Below are 12,984 nucleotides of genomic sequence, written 5' to 3'. Positions count from 1 at the left end.
GAGCAGAAGTAGGCCATTTGGCCCATCAAGTCTGCTCTGCCATTCAATCATGGGCTGATCCAATTCTTCCAGTCATCCCCACTCCCCTGCCTTCTCCCCATCCCCATTGATGCCCTGGCTAATCAAGAACCTATCTTTGCCTTAAATACACCCAATGACTTGGCCTCCACTACCACTCATGGCAACAATTTCCACAGATTTATCACCCTCTGACTAAAGTAATTCCTCCACATCTCTGTTCTAAATGGACATCCTTTAATCCTGAAGTTGTGCCCTCTTGTCCTAGACTCACCTACCATGGGAAATAACTTCGCCTTACCTAATTTGTTCAGGCCTTTTAACATTTGGAATGTTTCTATGAGATCCCCCCTCATTCTCCTAAACTCCAGGGAATACAGCCCAAAAGCTGCCAGAAGTTCCTCATACGGTAACCTTTTCAATCCTGGAATCTTCTCTGAATCCTCTCCAATGTCAGTATATCCTTTCTAAAATAAGGAGCCCAAAACTGCACACATAAACACAGTTGGTTAGACAAACTATCTGACAGCAGGTAAAAACACTATTTTTAATAATGAGTAACAGCCAATTCTATAGAATGTGACCTCGAGATTCTGATAATGGGGAAATCTGGTGTACTGAGAGGAAGGGGTACTATGATGTATTTCAATTCTGCTTAGCAAAATCACTAATAATTAGAGGCGCAGGAAAGCTCCTATGGAATACATACTGTGTGCCACATGGAAACTTCTGTATTGATTAACTACATGTACAAGAAGAGTTGATAGCTGGAGGAACTCCAGTTTTCAGAGCATGAACAGCAGTTAACATCTGTTCATAAAGCTGAGTGTTTATTCGGTATCATACTTCTGGAGATGATGACTCTGCAGTTCAAGGAAGTGTCATCATTCAGCCGCCTTTGCTCCAGGAAAAGAAAATCTAGTTTATCCAATCTCTCCTGGTAACTCAAACCCAACTACAGTATATAGGCAACATCTTTGTGAATCTATCTTAATCACATCTTTCCTCTAGTATGATGACTAGAAGTGCACACAGTACTCCAAGTGCAACAGTACCAACATTTTGTACAGCTGTAACATGACATTCACTCTTATCCTCAATGCCATGACCGATGAAGGTAAGCACACTGTTGCCTTTCTCACCACATCACCTACATGTGTTCCCTCTGTTCAACAGCCCTTCAAAGGGCCCTGCCATTCACTGTGTATATTTGTTGCTTTACTTTTCTTTAAAACTTTTAAATGATTTTGTTTTGAACCAATGTGGACTTCCTTCAGTTCATTGATTTCCTCTTTCTCCATTGTTTACAGGATGTTTGTTGTAGGAGACAATGGTGGAACATTTCTGTATCAGTCACAGAATTGCAAAGCACAGAAATAGTTCCTTCAGCTCAATTCATCCATGCTGATCATGAGGTCTATGTAACCTGATCCTATTTTCCTGGTTTAGGACTTCTGTTCCCATCCTATCCAAGTATCCGTCCAAATGCATTTTAAGTATTGTAATTGTATCTGCCTCTGCTACCTCTTCTTCCACACAACCACCATCCTTAGATTTGTTTTTTTTAAACTTCTCCCCTCTCACTTTAAACCTATGTTCTTGAGTTTCAGATTCCCCTAATATGGGAAAAGGACTCTGACCACTTACCCTATTAAATGCCCTTCATAATCTTATAAACCTCTGAAAGGTCACCCTCAGCCTCCTAAATGTCAATGAGAACAAACACAACCTCCATTTCAGGCAACACTAAAGATCACAGATGCTGGAATCGGGAGCAAAAAAAACCACAAGATGCTGGAGGAAATCAGCAGCTCGAGCAGCATCGGTAGAGAGAAAAAGACAGTCAACTTTTCAGGTCAAAACCTTTCAAATCCAAATGAAGAGTCTTGACTTGAAGCATCAACTGTCCATTTCCCTCCACAGATGCTGTCTCTTACATTTAATTTTTAGAAATACTCTGGTTAATTTATTCTATTCTCTTGCTAATGTTACCACATCCTTCCCATACCGTGCTGACTAAGACAGTATGATAACCCAGTGTGGCCTAACCAAAATTAAATACAATTATAATATGATCAATAAGAATTTCTAGACCACAACCTCCAATTATAGAAGCAAACAAGATGTATTTAGAGAAATATCCAATATGTTTTGAATAGTCGCAAACACAAGGAAATCTGTAGATGCTGGAAGTCCAAGCAAATTATAGATACGCTTCAGTGATCTGCGGAATGTTATGTGTGTTGCCAGTGATTTAAAATGCAAATGTACATTTATTCCAAGAACAGTTATGGATAAATGAAGCATGATACACTAGTCAGATTTGAGATTTTCAGCATAAGCTATGTATTTGTGAAAAATCTTAAAAATTGTATTCACTGATTCAGCTCTCCTCTAAAGATTTGCTGTAAAACATTTTGAAGACCTTGCAAACACGAGGAAATCTGCAGATGCTGGGATTTCAAGCAACACACATGGTGAACACAGCAGGCCAGGCAGCATCTAAAGGAAGAGGTATAGTCGACGTTTCGGGCCGAGACCCTTCGTCAGGACTAACTGAAAGAAGAGATAGTAAGAGATTTGAAAGTGGGAGGGGGAGAGGGAGATCCGAAATGATAGGAGAAGACAGGAGGGGGAGGGATGGACCTGAGAGCTGGAAAGTTGATTGGCAAAAGGGATATGAGGCTGGAGAACGGAGAGGATCATGGGACCGGAGGCCTAGGGAGAAAGAAAGGGGGAGGGGGGAAGCCCAGAGGATGGGCAAGGAGTACAGTGAGAGGGACAGAGAAAAAAGAGAGAGGAAAAAAAATTAACAATCAATCAATCAATCAATAAATAAATAAATAAATAACGGATGGGGTACGAAGGGGAGGTGGTGCATTAATGGAAGTTAGAGAAGTCAAAGTTCATGCCACCAGATTGGAGGCTACCCAGACGGAATATAAGGTGTTGTTCCTCCAACCTGAGTGTGGCTTCATCTTGACAATAGAGGAGGCCGTGGATAAACATATCAGAACGGGAATAGGATGTGGAATTAAAATGTGTGGCCACTGGGAGATCCTGCTTTCTCTGGCGGACAGAGTGTAGGTGTTCAGTGAAACGGTCTCCCAGCCTGCGTTGGATCTCGCCAATACGTAGAAGGCCACATCGGGAGCACCAGGCGCAGTATATCACTTCAGCCGACTCACAGGTGAAGGGTCGCCTCACCTGGAAGGACTGTCTGGGGCCCTGAATGGTGGTAAGGGAGGAAGTGTAAGGGCATGTGTAGCACTTGTTCCGCTTACAAGGATAAGTGCCGGGAGGGAGATCGGTGGGAAGGGATGGGGGGGAAAGAGTGGACAAGGGAGTCGCGTAGAGAGCGATCCCTGCTGAAAGCAGGGGGGGTGGGGAGGGAAAGATGTGCTTAGAGGTGGGACCCCATTGGAGGTGGCAGAAGTTACAGAGACCTTGCAACTTGGTTCATGAAGCCCAAGGAGGAAGTTTTTACCTAACATGGTAAAGTGACATTTCTTAGCAAATTCCCTGACACTTAAAAGAAAAATATGTGGATTGAATTTTGAATTTCTATACATTTAAACATATTTCAAAATACTATTTTTAAAGTTCAGCTTCTATCATAATTGTCTGGTCTAATCTCTATCCTGGACTTTGTATAATGTTTAAAATATTAGCTAAAGATTTTGTTATTTTTCCTTCTAGATTTGCTGCTTGGGAGGACTCCTGAATGCATTTGGCTGCACACCCAGCTTGTTGAAATCAAGGATACAGGATGGCACTGATTGGTTCATCCTAGAGGTGATCGACAGTAACTAGTGTCAAAGACAGAAAATGCACATCAAAATTCACTTGTTCATTTTGGACAGTTTTCTTCAGGGTCAGGACAAGTGCTGTCACTTTCCATGGAATGCAAAATTAACAACTTTTCAGAGCTCACATTATTTGATGATGCAAACAGTATGCTTTGTGGAAAAACAAATGGGGTAGGGAGAAGTAAAAGAGTTTGTGGTAAAGAAAAATAGGTTCAGAAATCTTCACACTACATTTAGTAGTTCAGAAACATTACTCTATTAATAAAGGACTAAATTAGCAGCAAATTGGTCAAGATTGGATTCATCACACAAAGCCAGAGTACATTTGCTCAAAATAAATGATGTCTAACTAACCTGACAGATCTTTTTGGATGAAGTAATAGTTCCCTCATTAACTGTGTCTCTGTAATTGATGTGGTACATATGAATTTCCTAAAGATATTTGATAAGGTGCTACATAATAGGATAGTCATCAAGATAAAAGGCTGTGGAACAAAAGGAATTGTAGCAGCAAGGATAGAAAACAAATCAAGTAACAGGAAAGAAAGAGTAGTAGAAGTAGTTTGATTTTTCTGACCTGTTGCAATGTGTAATTTAGTTCCCAAGGTTACTGGATCATTATTACTTTCTTGATATATATTAATGACCTGACTGTGATATAAAGAGCACAAATCAAGATTCAAATTTCAAGATTGTTTAATGCCATTACCAGAACACAAGTGTAAAGAAGAATGAAATAATCGCTACTCTGGATCCAATGCAGGATTAAAAAAAAAATTAAGAGAAAGAACACAATAATAAAAAAAACACAATAAATATAAATGAATAAGATACTTTCTAACCATATGTTGATTGTATGACCATAAGGCTATACTAAGCACAGGGATGTTTGTGCATAAGGTGACTGACCGGAAATTATAAAGTAATGGTGGTGAGGTGTGTGGAGGGCTGGGTCAGTGGGTGAGGGTGTTGATCAGCCTTACTGATTGGGGGGGGGGATTAGTTGTTGTTGAATCTGGTGGCCCTGGTGTGGAATTCATGGAGCCTCCTCTGATGAGCGTGGGACAAACTGTTCATGAGCAGGGTAGGTGGGATCCTTCATGAGGTTACTAGCTCTTTTCGGGCACCTTTCTGTATATACAGTATGTCCTTAGTGGCTGGTCTGCTGATGATACAAAATTTTGGAGGGGCAGTAAATTGTGAAGAAAATTGTAACAGATCAAAAAATTCAGATGAGCTGGTGAAATTTAAAGATGAGAGGTTAAGTGTTACAGTTTGGTAGGAAGAACAAGAGGAGTGAATTCAAACTAGAGGGCATACATCCAACAGGGTTACAAGAACAGAGAGATGAAAATATATGTATAATGTGTTAAAAGTAGTTTGGGTTGGTGGAGGCAGTTATAAACATAATATAAAATCCTGGGCTTTATAAACAAGTGTTGAATACCTGGTTCAATCAAGGTGGAGTAGGTTTAGGAAAGATGTGAAGCACATTGAGAGTGCTGAAGACATTTACTAAAATGCTTCAAGGGACTTCAGTCACATGAATTGACTGCAGAAACTGGCTTGTTGTTGTTAGAAAACAGGGGTTATTAAAAGGAGATCTGATAGAAGTAATTAAAATTCAGGAAAAGATAAATACAGATTAGAGAAAAACTGTTTCCAATGACATATGATTCATGAACTAGAGTAGTGGTCCCCAACCACTGGGCCGCAAAGCAAGTGCTACCGGGCCGCGAGAAAACGATATGAGTGAGCTGCACCTTTCTTCATTCCCTGTCATGCAATGTTGAATTTGAACATAGGGTTGCCAACTGTCCCGGTATTTGCCGAGACATCCCGTATATTAGGCTAATTTGATTTGTCCCATACCCTTGTCCCTTATTTCCCCCGCTGAGGTAGAGCGTTCCTATGAAACCTTTCGTGCTGAAATGGCATAAAGCGAAGAAGCAATTACCATTAATTTAAATGCGAAAATTTTTTGAGCGTTCTCAGACCCAAAAAATAACCGACCAAATCATACCAAATAACACATAACACCTAAAATAACTCTAACATAGGGGTCGTCAACCCGTCGATCTTTGAGACTTTCCCAGTAGACCCCGAAGAAAAATCAAAAATAAATACACAAATACTGTTGTAATGTGAGCATTATAAAAGTAAGTAATACTAATTAGGATAATGATAATATAGCAATATTTTTACTAAAAAGCTGTTTGTAAAGAGAGATTATTTCTGGGTTGCGGGGGTTTAGTTCCGTTCTTTTTGCCCAGTGTGCATGTGTGTAGTTCCCCCGCCATGCACTGCGTTTTCAGCGTAGCTTGTGCTGCATCAAAGTGACCAATTAGATTACGTAACAGTACAGATTGTCGCAAACATCAATATACGGCAGTGTCCCCAACCTCCGGGCCGCAAAGCATGCAGGGGTGCAGTGGTAGTCGAAATGTGCACAGCACATCTTTAAGAAAAAAAGCTGAAATAAACAAGCTAATTAATGAGGTGAATGTCGGCTCAGATCAGGGGCAACGCAATCGGCACTCGCTCGTGATATCCTGATAGCATGGCGGAGGCTCCACAAAAGAAGGCGAAAACATACAAATTCCATCCAGAATGGGAAGAGGAATTTCTATCTACCTTGGTGAAAGACAAGTGTGTATGTATGTTGTGCCACCATACACAAGCACTGACTAAAACAGGGAATCTGGAGTGGCACCGCAACACCAACCACCAGGAATTTAAAGACACCTACCTCCCAAAGAGCGAAATTCGTGCCTGGAAAGTTGAGCTGAAATCGGGGATGAAGGCCCAGCAATCGTTTTTCACAAAACATGCTGCTCAAAATAAGGCTGCTATTGAAGCATCATTTCGTGTAAGTCATCTTTGGGCTAAACACAAGAAGCCTTTTACAAATGGCGATTTATTCAAGGAAGCAATGGTCATTACCACAGAGACTGCTTTTAATGACTTTAAAAACAAAAACGGCATGACAATTGCAATACATAATAGAAACATAGAAAATAGGTGCAGGAGTAGGCCATTCGGCCCTTCGAGCCTGCACCGCCATTCAGTATGATCATGGCTGATCATCCAACTCAGAACCCTGTACCAGCCTTCCCTCCATATCCCCTGATCCCTTTAGCCACAAGGGCCATATCTAACTCCCTCTTAAATATAGCCAATGAACTGGCCTCAACTGTTTCCTGTGGCAGAGAATTCCACAGATTCACCACTCTCTGTGTGAAGAAGTTTTTCCTAATCTCGGTCCTAAAAGGCTTCCCCTTTATCCTCAAACTGTGACCCCTCGTTCTGAACTTCCCCAACATCGGGAACAATCTTCCTGCATCTAGCCTGTCCAATCCCTTTAGGATTTTATACGTTTCAATAAGATCCCCCCTCAATCTTCTAAATTCCAATGAGTATAAGCCTAGTCGATCCAGTCTTTCCTCATATGAAAGTCCTGCCATCCGAGGAATCAATCTGGTGAACCTTCTTTGTACTCCCTCTGTGGCAAGAATGTCTTTCCTCAGATTAGGGGACCAAAACTGCACACAATACTCCAGGTGTGGTCTCACCAAGGCCTTGTACAACTGCAATAGTACCTCCCTGCTCCTGTCCTCGAATCCTCTCGCTATGAATGCCAGCATACCATTCGCCTTTTTCACCGCCTGCTGTACCTGCATGCCCACTTTCAATGACTGGTGTATAATGACACCCAGGTCTCGTTGCACCTCTCCTTTTCCTAATCGGCCACAATTCAGATAATAATCTGTTTTCCTGTTTTTGCCACCAAAGTGGACAACCTCACATTTATCCACATTAAATTGCATCTGCCATGAATTTGCCCACTCACCTGACCTATCCAAGTCACCCTCCATCCTCCTAGCATCCTCCTCACAACTAACACTGCCACCCAGCTTCGTGTCATCCGCAAACTTGGAGATGCTGCACTTAATTCCCTCATCTACGTCATTAATATATATTGTAAACAACTGGGGTCCCAGCACTGAGCCTTGCAGTACCCCACTAGTCACTGCCTGCCATTCTGAAAAGATCCCGTTTATTCCCACTCTTTGCTTCCTGTCTGCCAACCAATTCTCTATCCACATCAATCCCCAATACCGTGTGCTTTAAGTTTGCACACTAATCTCCTGTGTGGGACCTTGTCAAAAGCCTTTTGAAAATCCAAATATACCACATCCACTGGTTCTCCCCTATCCACTCTACTAGTTACATCCTCAAAAAATTCTATGAGATTTGTCAGACATGATTTTCCTTTCACAAATCCATGTAATATACTGCTTGGCCCTGCAACATTGACAAGGAGGGTAGAGTCACCATCAGAGGATGCGAATATTTTTCCACTACAGTTCGATAAATCCCTGTATGTAATGTAAACAGCTCAGCTTGTTGTATTTATCAGAATGGCTTTCCAGGATTTTACAACAAAGGAGGACTTCCTCACTCTTTTGCAAATAAAGGAAAGAACAAGAGGTGAGGATATTTACAATGAGTTTAAAAAATATGTCCGTGAAAATGACATCCCCATTCATAAACTGGTGGCAGTTACTACTGACGGGGCCGAGCAATGCGCGGTGTGTTTTATAGCACTAAAAGTCAGTGCCTACTTCAGGTCAACTTATCTATGTGAAATTGCATTTTCACAGATGAAAATTATTAAATCTAAGTACAGGAGCTGACTTACTGACAGACACCTCACTAGGGTTGCCAACTTTCTCACTCCCAAATAAGGGACAAAAGTAGCAGTCAAATCCCAGGACATTTGTGTTTACCCCGAGAAAGACTACCATGACCATGAAGCCTTGCGCGGGCACCTGTGTGCGCATGCATGTACGTGTTGATTTTTCTTTACCCGACGAATCGGTTTTGGCTTAATCTTCATTATTTCTACTTTATTTAGGCTGTGTATTTATCATATCATTCCTGTTTTTACGATATGTTAGTGTTATTTTAGGTTTTACGTGTTATTTGGTATGATTTGGTAGGTTTTTTTTGGGTCTGGGAACGCTCAAAATTTTTTTCCACATAAATTAATGGTAATTGCTTCTTCGGCGTAAAGCATTTCGGCACGATAGGTTTCATAGGAACACTCTACCTTAGCGGGGGAATACTGGACAGTTGGCAACCCTACACCTCACAGACTGTCTCAGACTGGCTGTCTGTAGTTATGAGCCAAATTTCAGGGAACTAGCAGAAAGTATTCAGCCCCAGTCATCATACTGAGTGCAACAGTCAATTTTTATTCATTTATTTTTCATGTTGAAATAAAATTAAATAATGAATCTTAGAAATAAAGGTGTGAAGTATTGTAATATTCTTAAAGAAAGACAGTTATGGCCTGTTTGATATGCTAGTTACAGTGTTTTCTTGTTTGAATTAATTTGAAAGTTTGACAAAAGTATTTTGTGTAATTCAAATACAATTTGCCCAAATAAAAGGACTCAAATTGGAAGTACAATCTGAGCTGTTTTTTTCTCTAAACAATTTAGTAGGTAGATCTTGCCTTTCACTGAGGTCGAGGTAGGGGATCTTGGGCTTAAAAAGGTTGGTGACCACTACTCTAACATATAGTAAAAGCAGGAATGATATAATAAATACTCAGTGTATATAAAGTAGAAATAATGTATGTACAGTGTGGTCGGGAAGATTAAGCCAAAACCGATATACCGAAAAAAAAATTCGGCGCACACGCGCACGTCACGCATGTGCACACAGGTGTCTGTGCAAGGCTTCATGGTCATGATAGTTTTTCTCAGGGTAAACACAAGAGTCCCGTCAACACACACAAAAAGTGCTGGTGAACGCAGCAGGCCAGGCAGCATCTATAGGAAGAGGTACAGTCAATGTTTTGGGCCGGGACCCTTCATCAGGATTTGACCGCTACCTTTGTCCCTTATTTGAGAGTGAAAAAGTTGGCAACCCTAACTGTAAAAGACATGTTGAGGTGAGTTTAACCCTACTTGAACACCTCCCAATGCCCGCCCACCCCCCAAGTCCACAAGAATATTGTCAATATTAAACCGGTCCGTGGTGCAAAAAAAGTTGGTACACAGAATGAAGCAATTAGCAAAAGAACCAAAAGCAACGTGAAGACAACATTTTTGTCAATTTTATGTGTGTATATGTTAAGTGGCCAGGGTCTGGAATACACTGCTGGGAGAAGAGGCGGAGCCGAGTGATGATGGCAATAAACAGCAACTCCTTTGCTTGCATCTTCGGAAACAGCTTTATTTCTATCTTTGATATCTTTTTTTTCCCCTTTCAGGGTTCTTTTGAAGACCTTGACCTGGAGTTACACCATGACTTCAGTTCTTTGCGGGAATGCTCTTAGGGCCTCACAACCGGCCGCTTTTCGATATGCCAAGGACGCAGCCTATTAGATTTTCGTGGCTCTGGAGGTGGGCTGATTCAAGGCTGGTGCTGCCGCCACCTGATGAGTCGCGAGAGAACAAGAAAGATAGTGGGCGTGCTGTAGGCTGTGTACCCAGAGGCACAGAGCTCAGAAAAAGCAACGCAACAGACTTTTAACAGCATAAATCAGCGAGTTGTTTTTTTATGTTTCTCCTCTCGCTGTGAAACACAGACACCTTTTTTTCCCCTTATTACGGAGAGAGAGCCTATGGTAGGTTGAATTACCGGGCGAATGAGTAGTCTTTGGGGTACTGCAAGTCTGTGTCTTTATTGATGCTTTGCTGCACGTTTGAGTGCTCGGTGGGGGGCACCAATACTTTTTGCTGATGGGGGAGGGGGGGGGTCATTGCCTTGCTGCTGTTTGTGCATGGGAGGGGGGAGCTCTGGGGGGCTTTAGGGTTCTAACGTTTAACTGTTATTCATTCTTTGGGGCACTCATCTGTTTTCGTGGATGTTTGCAAAGAAAAAGAATTTCAGAATGTATATTGTATACATTTTTCTGACATTAAATGTACCTACTGAAACATACTGAGTAGTAGTGGAAGGTGTGTTCAGCTGTGGTGTTCAAAAGGGAGCTGGACGAGTACTGAAGGGAAGAAGTTTGCAGGAATATAGCAGAGGGCGAAATGGTATTGTTTTTACATATAGTTTAATGGTATCCTTCCATGCTTTCAATATTCTGTGATGCATCCTCATGTCAAATAACAGCCCGTGCAGTTTACAACGGACTTTGATAGAAGCTCAAGAATTCTCCAATTACACTTGTGATAAGTTCAACTTCATGTCAGATCAGAAGTTTCCAGCATTTTCTGTTTTTATTTTGGATTTCCAGCACCTGCATTTTTTCTGACTTTCACAATTTTGAGGACATGATGGCAAAATACCAGAGCCAAGAAAAATAACAAAGTCATCAAGGACATCAAATGAATGACGATTGTATTAGTGAGATCAGTCTGAAGAGCTTACTGGCGCACAAGAATAAAAGTGGGGGGCTGGTACCTCAAAGTGAAGAGTACAACAAAATGGCATACCTGTCCCATTACATTGTTATATTGGAAATCTTAGCTGTTCCACCAAAGCATAAGAACCCTTCCATGTGTATAATGAATGGAATAAAGAGGGAATAATAATGAAGGAAATATCCTCTAAAAATGGAAAGGGAATTTCACATCATACTGAACATTACAGTGAATGGACTACAGGCAGTACCTTCAAGGCCTTTCAAAGTCCCACCCTATGTCCCTGTTGTGAGAGATGAAAACAGGGAGGGCCAGCTAACGGGGCTCTGGTGAAGCTGTATAGGTAAATCCCCTGTACAGTGGATACAATGGCCTACAGAAACGTTGATGAACTCCAACTATACAACTGACTTTGGACGATGCAGAAGGGAAGCCAATGGCCTATGCTCCACTGGGAGCTAAGAATCAATGACAAGTAGCTCCAAGGAATAAATGTCCAGGAGTTACTTGAAGATTGGGTCTGGTAAACAGCCCTGTTTCCAATGCAATATGGTACATTCAGCACAACTATGTCAACTCTGAGAGACATGTGTTTTAAGTTCAGAAAACAAAAGCACATAGGCTCTAAGCAAGAAACAGCTTATCAAAGTAGTGGCAGTCCTTATCGCAATGGAATGGAAAAATATTACATAAGAACACCAACAAAAGGGTGTGCATAATATTGAGGAACACACTTTAAATAATATGTCATTAGAGGTGTTTAAAAAACTATGATTTCTAAATTAAAGATTAATCAAGATATTGATATGAACCGAGACACAGTCACAGTCAATTCTGAAGTTGTCTTTTAATTAGCTTGTTTACAATTTTCATCATTTCTTTAAGATCCTTAAGGCCAGGTTTTGCACACAAAGCTTTGTGTACTACACAACGAAAGCCCATCACTGGATGTCCAACAGATTTTACAAACATTGACAAAACCTGCCTCTTGTATCAATCATGTTGTCACAGAAATTACTTTTAAAAGGTTAACTTGTGGAGCAGACAGTACTTTTACAACTGCCTTGCACATTTCAACCCGTGCTGTGTTCAGATAACATTATCAAGTTAACCAGTTCTTCACATATTTCACCACTCCCACAAAATTGAGCAATAATAGATAGCCTAGCTGATGATGTAATACATTCCTCTCATTAAGGCAAATGGAAAGAAATTTACATAAACGAATATTTTGTTAGTTCTGCTATGGTTTGTTTCCATTATTAACATTCTGTCTTTTACTGTGTTACTGCTCATGGGCAAATCCTTAATGCCAAAAAAAGAGGAGCACAGTCTGGCCATGACCGTTTAACACATAGTGGATTCAGATTAATTGGGACACACTGGGACCAGTACAAGAAAACAGCTGCCCAAATTAGTTGAAGTTTCATTAAATAGTTAAAAACAAAAAAGACAAACTACCATCTGAGTAACAAATTATGTATTTAACTGAAACACAGAACAAGTTAGAACACTAACAATACTACTACAGTACTATAAAACTGTAGTTCCCAAAAATTATCAATGGAGGAATTTATCCAATGTACCTGCTGTGTTGTTTTGATAGACTGTAAATGAACAAAATCAGTGCAAACACCTAGCGCAGTTAATAGTCTGCCTTTACACAAATGCATCCTCCAAATCTTTATTTTCGTCGTTACACTCAAGATGATTGTCGATAACTTCAAATTACTTAGATTCTAACTTGCTGAAGCAGTGAAATTGTTCGA

General features: G+C 40.8%; 1 protein-coding gene across 1 annotated transcript in view; it reads right to left on the bottom strand.

The window, feature by feature from the left end:
* The window catches only part of LOC140195148 (transmembrane anterior posterior transformation protein 1 homolog), a 102,843-nt gene that overhangs the window by 85,247 nt on the left and 4,612 nt on the right, over positions 1-12,984 (bottom strand). The gene's annotated exons all lie outside the window — the stretch shown is intronic.

This window comes from Mobula birostris, chromosome 3 (genome assembly GCF_030028105.1).
Source record: "Mobula birostris isolate sMobBir1 chromosome 3, sMobBir1.hap1, whole genome shotgun sequence".
NCBI classification, from domain to species: Eukaryota; Metazoa; Chordata; class Chondrichthyes; order Myliobatiformes; family Myliobatidae; genus Mobula; species Mobula birostris.
The sequence above is the reverse complement of the archived record's forward strand: the minus strand, read 5'-3'. Positions and strand labels throughout refer to the sequence as shown.